An 8054-nucleotide genomic window follows, 5' to 3' on the forward strand; every position below is an offset into this window, starting at 1 on the left:
CCTCATCCCCCCCCCCCCCAGTCTACATGGGTCTGTCTCTCTCTCTCTCTCTCTCTCTCTCTCTCTCTCTCTCTCTCTCTCTCTCTCTCTCTCTCTCTCTCTCTCTCTCTCCAAGCAAAATTAACGATTGTTATTCTTGTCATTCAGCCTTCTCCGTTGTCACCACATCGGCATTTGCTGAACAAATATTTAATGATCTCACATTCCTGAGTGCTACGATTAGAAAGAACAATGGTCACCTAACAGAGCCGCCCTTGGTGTTGCCCTCAAAGTCAACGCTTCCATGGCTTCACACTCACAATGCACTCGAATGCCGCTGAAAAAAATTACACGCACCTATACGCGTGTCCTTGCCACTCGTATAATATAACGGAACTAGTTGAACAGGCCCAGCGACCGCAGAAAAACAGAGGGGGGGTTAACGACACCAAAATAGCAGAGGCTCTGACGATGTCTAAAACTAACACTTTGGAACAAGCGAGGACGGAGAGAGTACTCTCTCTCTGTCTGTCTGTCTGTCTGTCTGTCTGTCTGTCTCTCTCTCTCTCTCTCTCTCTCTCTCTCTCTCTCTCTCTCTCTCTCTCTCTCTCTCTGAGTGTCTGTCTCTGTGTGTTTGTCATCTCCTACAAATAGAAGCCCTAACATTGTCTTAAACTAACGCGCCAAGGCAATCGAGCAGGTTAGGGGGAGGGCGAAGAAATAATTTGCGTGTCGCCTTTTTGTTGCCGTTTCTCCTTCTAAAAAACCCACCTTATATAATGGTCTAAAACTAACACGTTAGGACAATCGCATGGCCAGTTTTTGTGTTGTCCACCCCCCCCCCCCCCTCTTCGTTACCCCTCTTCTTCAAGTCACACAGGTCTGTTTAAACTGTGAATCATCTAGCTAGCTGAGACTGACTCGGGAATTTGCTTCTTCTCCCTGACACTTGCGGTCGAAAAAGAAGAGGACCAACTAAACTAACATTGTGGGAGTAACATTACTGTGAAAGGGAAAAAGTGTGTGTAAGTTAGCCACTGTAAGAACTTGAGTACAGTGACATTTGTTGTTTGTTGTTTTTGTTTTGTTTTGTTTTGTTGTTGAGGTATCCAGAGAAGAAAAGCAGACTGTTGAGATAAAGAGTTGTTGAGTCCGGAAGGGGGAATGTTATGTCATGTTTACAGTTTTACTGACTTTGAAAGATCATGAGCAACATAGAGGAAGCAGGATGTTAAAAAGGTTACCATCGCGACTGTCCAGAACTTTATTGAATGACACTTGATCGAATCAACACTTGATCAAAAAATTCTGAAACTCGCCTGTCTGTCTGTGTCTTTTGGGTGCATTCGTTCGGTTATAATTGTGATAACAGAGAGGAAGTAAGTTAAATTATAAAAGCATTAACAAAATTTAAATCGGCTTTCAAGTGACACCACAGGAAAAAGTGTGTAGGCGCGTCGACATAAAAATGTCTTGATGATGAATTGAATTTTTTTTTATGTCACTCTCATTACCGCTGGAAGTGTATACTTGTAGACATCCATTTTGCCAAAGGGCAAGAAAGTCAAACTTCAGCAAAGTGTATCGTCAGTTCAAAGAAAGCAGAAGAGTAGACTTGGCAGTGTGGTACTAAATCGACATGCAAGACCTTCCATCTGTACAAACCTGTACTTTTTCATACAAACAGTGGAACCCCCCTTTTAATTCCCCCCCCCCCCCCCCTCTTCCCCCCCAATGTAAAACGCCCTCCCTTTTAGGACCCTGTCTTTCTGTTCATAACCTCTGTAAATTTACCCCCAGTTTAAGACTCCCTCCTTTTTAAGACTCCCTCCTTTTTAAGACTCCCTCCTTTTTAAGACGATATTTTGTGAGCGTTGTGAAGGTGTGAAAAGAAGGGTTCCATGAAGTAAGGTCACGCACTCCCCAACACCAGAGAGACGGACACCTAGAAAGACAGAATGAGATCAACTATGGTTGAGTGGAGCCGCCCTCGGCCTCAGTGTTCGCAGTGCTACATTGTATTCAGCTCGGTACCTGGAAACCTGTCACGATTTCAGGTGTAAAGCGACCCAATTAACCTCCTTTTCGGATGACACGGTGACACAATTAGAGAACCGACGGAGACAAAGCGTGGAAAAAAGGAAGAGAAGTGTGTTGAAAGGGGGGGAGGGGGGGATGCTCAGTCGAAGTCAGGCATGCACAGACTGAGTGATCTGCAGAGCTGCATGGCTGGTAGCCGGATTAAGAAACGGACGGAGGTGCGCACAGATAGCACGCACGAACAAACGCATGCACACACGCGCGCGCTCACACACACACACTCACACACACACAAACACACACACAAACACACACTCTCTCTCTCTCTCTCTCTCTCTCTCTCTCTCTCTCTCTCTCTCTCTCTCTCTCTCTCTCCACACGCACACGGGCACATATGCCCCTCTTTACCTTTACAGTCATCCCCGGTTTTCTGTAGCCACAATTATTCTGTCGCTCTATACTACATTAGCGGTAATTCCTTTTTCGATAAGCTCTCCAGAATGCGCTATCCGTTAAAAGCCAGGTAGCCGTAACCACACTGTATGTCGCGCCGACGGCTGTTCTTTTGGAAAAAGAGAATTACGCAGTCTTGGGTGGCTCTGATGTAAGTCTAAAAGCAAGCGAGCTCAACCTCTCTCTCTCTCTCTCTCTCTCTCTCTCTCTCTCTCTTTCTCTCTCTCTCTCTCTCTCTCTCTCTCTCTCTCTCTCTCTCTCTCTCTCTTTCTCTCTCTCTCTCTCTCTCTCTCTCTCTCTCTCTCTCTCTCTCTCTCTCTCTCTCTCTCTCTCTGTCTAAATGGCGGGGACGTAGCTCAGTGGGTAGCGCGCTGGCTTTGTAGCCAGTTGGTCGCTATCAGCGTGGGTTCGATCCCCACGTTCGGCGAGAGATTTATTTCTCGGAGTCAACTTTGTGCAGACTCTCTTCGGTGTCCGAACACCCCCGTGTGCACACATGCGCACGAAAAGATCCCACGTTCACAGCGAAAGTCTCAGGGCTTGGAAAACACGAAGACACGCATGCATCATCTCTCTTCTCTGATTATCATGATCGTATACTTTGACGAGACAAACCCAATGCTGGTGTGTCGAAGAAGATAGCCACAGCGGGCTTGTTCGAATCAAAGTATCACACCATATCTTCAGCGTATTACCAATACCTGTCCCAATATAGACCAGTTGGTCTAAAAGGACGTTAAACCTAAATAGTCAGTCAGCCAGTCTCTCTCTAATACATGTGTGTGTGTGTGTGTGTGTGTCTCTCTCTCAGTCTCTCTCTCAGTCCCTCTCTCTGTCTCTCTCTCTCTCTCTCTCTCTCTCTCTCTCTCTCTCTCTCTCTCTCTCTCTCTCTCTCTCTCTCTCTCTCTCGTTAACTTTAGATTAACGGTAATGTTATTACCGTCATTGTTGCCAATCATGAGGGACACGGAAATTACCCCCTCACTCGCTCACCAACTCACACCGACGTACACCCCTCTCTCTCTCTCTCTCTTTCCCTCTTTCTCGCTTTCTCGCTTTCTCTCTTCATAAACGTTGAGCGATCAATAGCGGTACACGAACATTCCATTCCCCTCAGGCCCTGTTCAATTTCTGTCTGGACAAGAGAGAGAGGTTTCCCTCCTAGTTTTATTTGCGGATGGGAAAGAAAAACCACACGCAACGTTTCACGCTCACGAGTGTGTGTGTGTTTTGTGGGAGCTATTTTCACTCGTCGCGGAGAAACATGAACAGGTAGGGTGGAATCAGTGTCGTAGAAGGCTGGTTAGGTGTGTATGTGTGTCTGTCTGTATGTGTTTCAGTGTGTTTGTGTGTATGTCTGTATGTGTCAGTGTGTATGTGTGTGTGCGCGCGTGCGTGCGTGCGTGTCTTTCAGCTTTGTCATTGAGAAAGCAGAGTATTTATAATAGCTTCTGCACCCCCCGCGGGTTAGGGGGAAGAATTTACCCGATGCTCCCCAGCATGTCGTAAGAGGCGACTAACGGATTCTGTTTCTCTTTTTACCCTTGTTAAGTGTTTCTTGTATAGAATATAGTCAATGTTTGTAAAGATTTTAGTCAAGCAGTATGTAAGAAATGTTAAAGGCCCGGCAGGAGTATATAAGGAGCCTGACCTTCTGCGTTGGCAAATCATTTCAAACCTCTTGCAGGCAACGGACAAATACTGCTCCTACATTTTCTTTAATATCTCAGTTAAGCATGAGTTACGGTGTCAGATTTTTTGTTCACACAGCTGGTTTTCACACATTTACCGCCCTATGCACTTAGATAAGGTTAATTCTCCATAATAAAGAAGATATTTGTAAACAAACATTTCAATGGGGATCTTGTTCAAAGAAAAGGGCGGAGTCAACACTCTCCGACGTCACAGATTTACACCATGCGTTCCAAAAATAGCAAAACACGTGGCATGCGGCAATTTGGTTCCAGAACATGCTGTCTCAGGTGCATGTGTATTTGTTACATCGGATATGAAGAAAGAAATGCAACTAACCTTTACCACCAGTTGTGGCCTTGATAGGGTATTCCTGTGGGGTTGGGATAAAGCTCTCTCACTAATTTGAGCACACAGTCGGGCATCATAAATTTTCTCGGTTAATGTTTACCCGTGTTGGATTGTCTTGATGTAAGGAAGACGTCTTTTTCGCCAAGTACAATGCACAATTCCAAGCACCGCGTCGGTCTAGCATGGACCAATACTTCTTGTAGAGTACTTTTCTAACGCCGGAATTCCTGCGGTGTGGCAATTGGCCTGTACCTAGCCACCTCTGGCGATGCCGGATTTGTCACACAAGGGCTGCAAAAACAAAAGGCACACTGGCCTACCCCAGAGGAGAGCACTGTACTAGGACCCGTGTCTCCGCTTTCACAATTGCCTCCAGGATCAGATAACCAGGTCTGCACCCTAACGGTACTACACACACGAGAGACAGCCTAGCGCCTCTGTATCGAGGTCACACGATGATGGCCCAGCACCTCTTGGTACACAAGTCGAATCTTTTATTACACACCTTCGAGTTTCAAATGGCCACTGATTCTCAGTAAATAGTCTCCTTATTGCGTTCTCCTGGTCACTTAAAAGTTGAGAAGTGTTAAATCAAATTTCGCCATTTATTTCCACAGACAGAAAGAGATGTCAGTGCAATACAGCTTACAGACCGCAGCCTGGCCCTTACTAAGTTACTATCACCATCGGATGTTGGAATGTGAAACACTCAGGTTTTCCCGCCATCTGTCGACAACACTGATTGTGTTAGAGGCTCTCGCTGGGTGGAATAACAGACCGTGTTCCAAAGTATGCGTATACACTACGCAGATTATCACCGTTGACTTCGTCTACATGGTCCCGCTAACTATAATTACTGTCCCTGAAAGTGCCTCACAGGATGGGCAAGTTTACTTTCAAAACAGAAAGGGGTAATCTAAACTCGGTTTGTTCTAAGTGGACATGGGAAACAAAGGGACTCGGATCTTGGGTCGCCCCTGGCAACACAAATGGAAGAATCCAGGATATGCAAATGGTCTTCTGCAGTTTATTCCAAGGTGGTAGGGGGTTGAAAGGGGGAACGAACGGGAGGGGGGAGGGCGGAGGGGACAGTGGTCGGTGGAGCTACTATACTAAGACTGCAGCAATGTAGACTGGTGATGTGAAATCATCACCCACACATTTCGAGGTACCCTCCCCCCTCACCATTCGGTTCACAAGCCTGTTTTTGTCCTTGGTCAGTTTGAAAATGATTGGTTTGTTCAAGTATTCCGCCAAAAAAATGCGCCAAGATTTCCCTCCTCATTTTAGTGGTGTTTGACGCTTGCCCCACTCACTTAGTCAGAGTCTGATGCAAAAATTGACTCCAGAATTCTGTTCATTGACGTTGTGACGTACTAAACTTGTTTATTGTTCTCGGTTTTGGCTGATTCTGTGTTGTTTTTCTGTTAATATCAGCGAAAGTACCATCATAGCGGTGACTGAGTTACAGCAACCAAGACTAAGTTTCATTTTGTCCGTTTGACTAGCCTGACATCTACAGCCTTGACATTGTTATTCTGTTTCTCTCTGTGTGACTGATTTTTTTGACACAAAGGTTCTCTGTGTGAAAGTTCAATTGTATTGTAAATATAAACAAAATACGCAATCAATATGCAAGATATCACAAATGTTCAGAAACGAAAATATGTGAAAAACTCTGAAGAAGCTGAAAAGAAGAAATGCTGCTCGCACAGACAGAAAGCCAGATGGTAAAATTCAGTTTAGCGGTGAGAGAGAGGAAATTAATCTTATTTACGCCCAAGTTCAAAAGGTTAAAACATTTTTGGGAGAAGGAAATCCAAACAAAGAGCTTGTGGACACTATCTTGTGCTTTTTTTTATTGACAAAAACATTGAAGCTGATTTATTAGAGCGCCCTGGTGCCCCCGCGTCCCCAGTGCACTTTGGCCTGTTCGTGTTTACATCGCGTGCCACGCGTTGTGCTATTTTTGCTAAGCCCCGCCCCTTTTTCTGTTGCATTATGGGAGAGGCCGGATCGGCCGTGACGTGTTTAAGTCCTTTGTACTGGAAACTTGCATTCTCCCAGTAAGGTCATATATTGTACTACGTTGCAAGCCCCTGGAGCAATTTTTTTATTAGTGCTTTTGTGAACAAAAAACAATTAACAAGTGGCTCTATCCCATCCCCCCCCCCCCCACCCCCCCTTTCCCCGTCGCGATATAACCTTGAACGGTTGAAAACGACGTTAAACACCAAATAAAGAAAAAGAAAGAATAGTTTCTGCAAAGGCTAGCTATAGATACTCTCTCTTGTCTTGCTGATATATTGATTCCTACATACCTCGTGCAAATAATCTTCAGAGTGTTTCTCCCTGAAATAAATACTGTTTGAGTCTGCAGTTTATAATCATTATTATTTTTACCCAATGAACAGCTGTGGTGGATATTTTTGCTTCTCTAAGGACCGCATGCTGAGAATGTTTGTTGTGATTGATCGTGTGACTGTATGCACGTGCTTCGTGTAGGCCGTGAGTCATTCGTCACAGAAAATAAATATTTGTCTGGGTGGAGGGTATCGAACCGTGCTGTTGGTGCCCGTGGGGCTGGTCGTAATTATGTATTGATTTGAGTATTACATGTGCATTGCTGGGCGGTTTGGTGTTGTGGAGATTCGGATACGGGTCTTAAAAAAATATGAAATGCGCATAAGATGCAACAGGCATTCATTTCCCCTATCTGGGGGGGGGGGGGGGGGGTGGGGGCAACATCTGGACTTGTCGTCAAATTCTGGACTTTGGAATAAAACAGGATGCAGCAATGATTTAATCTGACATGTAGCGTGTTTCTGTTATGGGCTGGGCCCCTTCCTCATGTTCCGCTTCTGCGTTTCAAAAGCATTATGCAATCAAAACAGCAACAAATGTGACAACACCGCGTGCACACACAAACTTAAATCTCTGACAAAATAATTCTCTGGCAATGTTGAAGCCACGATAAGCGCTTGCTTCTGTGGAGAAGCATGTCTTGTTGCCAGAACACACGCAGGCAGCTTATGTTTTAACGGAAGCTCTTTCCTCCCCCTCATAGGGATGGCTGATTTGCCGAAGGATTTATGGAAGTTGTGATAAGGGGGCTACGTTTATGATGCGAACGTGCCCAGTTGTGGGGTTTGAAGACACGGAGAGAGAGAGAGGGCAAGAGACTTCTCGATGGCTTCGGACCAGAAGTGATATGGCCTGGGCCCTTTGTGTCAATGTCGTGGCTGACCCGCGACTGGCCTGGCCTGCTAGCCGGACATGGTTAAAGGTCAACAGTGGGCCTCTGACCAGCTGCTCTGTTTGGGACACACTCACACCCCCTCTCCCTCCGCCCCCTTTCTCCGGTTCCTAGTTCGGCCCAATCCTCAACCCTTTCTTTTTCTCATTTTGACCCCTCGCACATATTCTGTCAAAGTGACAGTTAAGTTTAGAGGAAACTGTATAATACATAGAGATATCTATACAGAGCATGAATGTCAATAGTATTGAGGACAGCACACAGAAGACACAACGATAGGACA

This window comes from Littorina saxatilis, linkage group LG1 (assembly GCF_037325665.1).
Source record: "Littorina saxatilis isolate snail1 linkage group LG1, US_GU_Lsax_2.0, whole genome shotgun sequence".
NCBI classification, from domain to species: Eukaryota; Metazoa; Mollusca; class Gastropoda; order Littorinimorpha; family Littorinidae; genus Littorina; species Littorina saxatilis.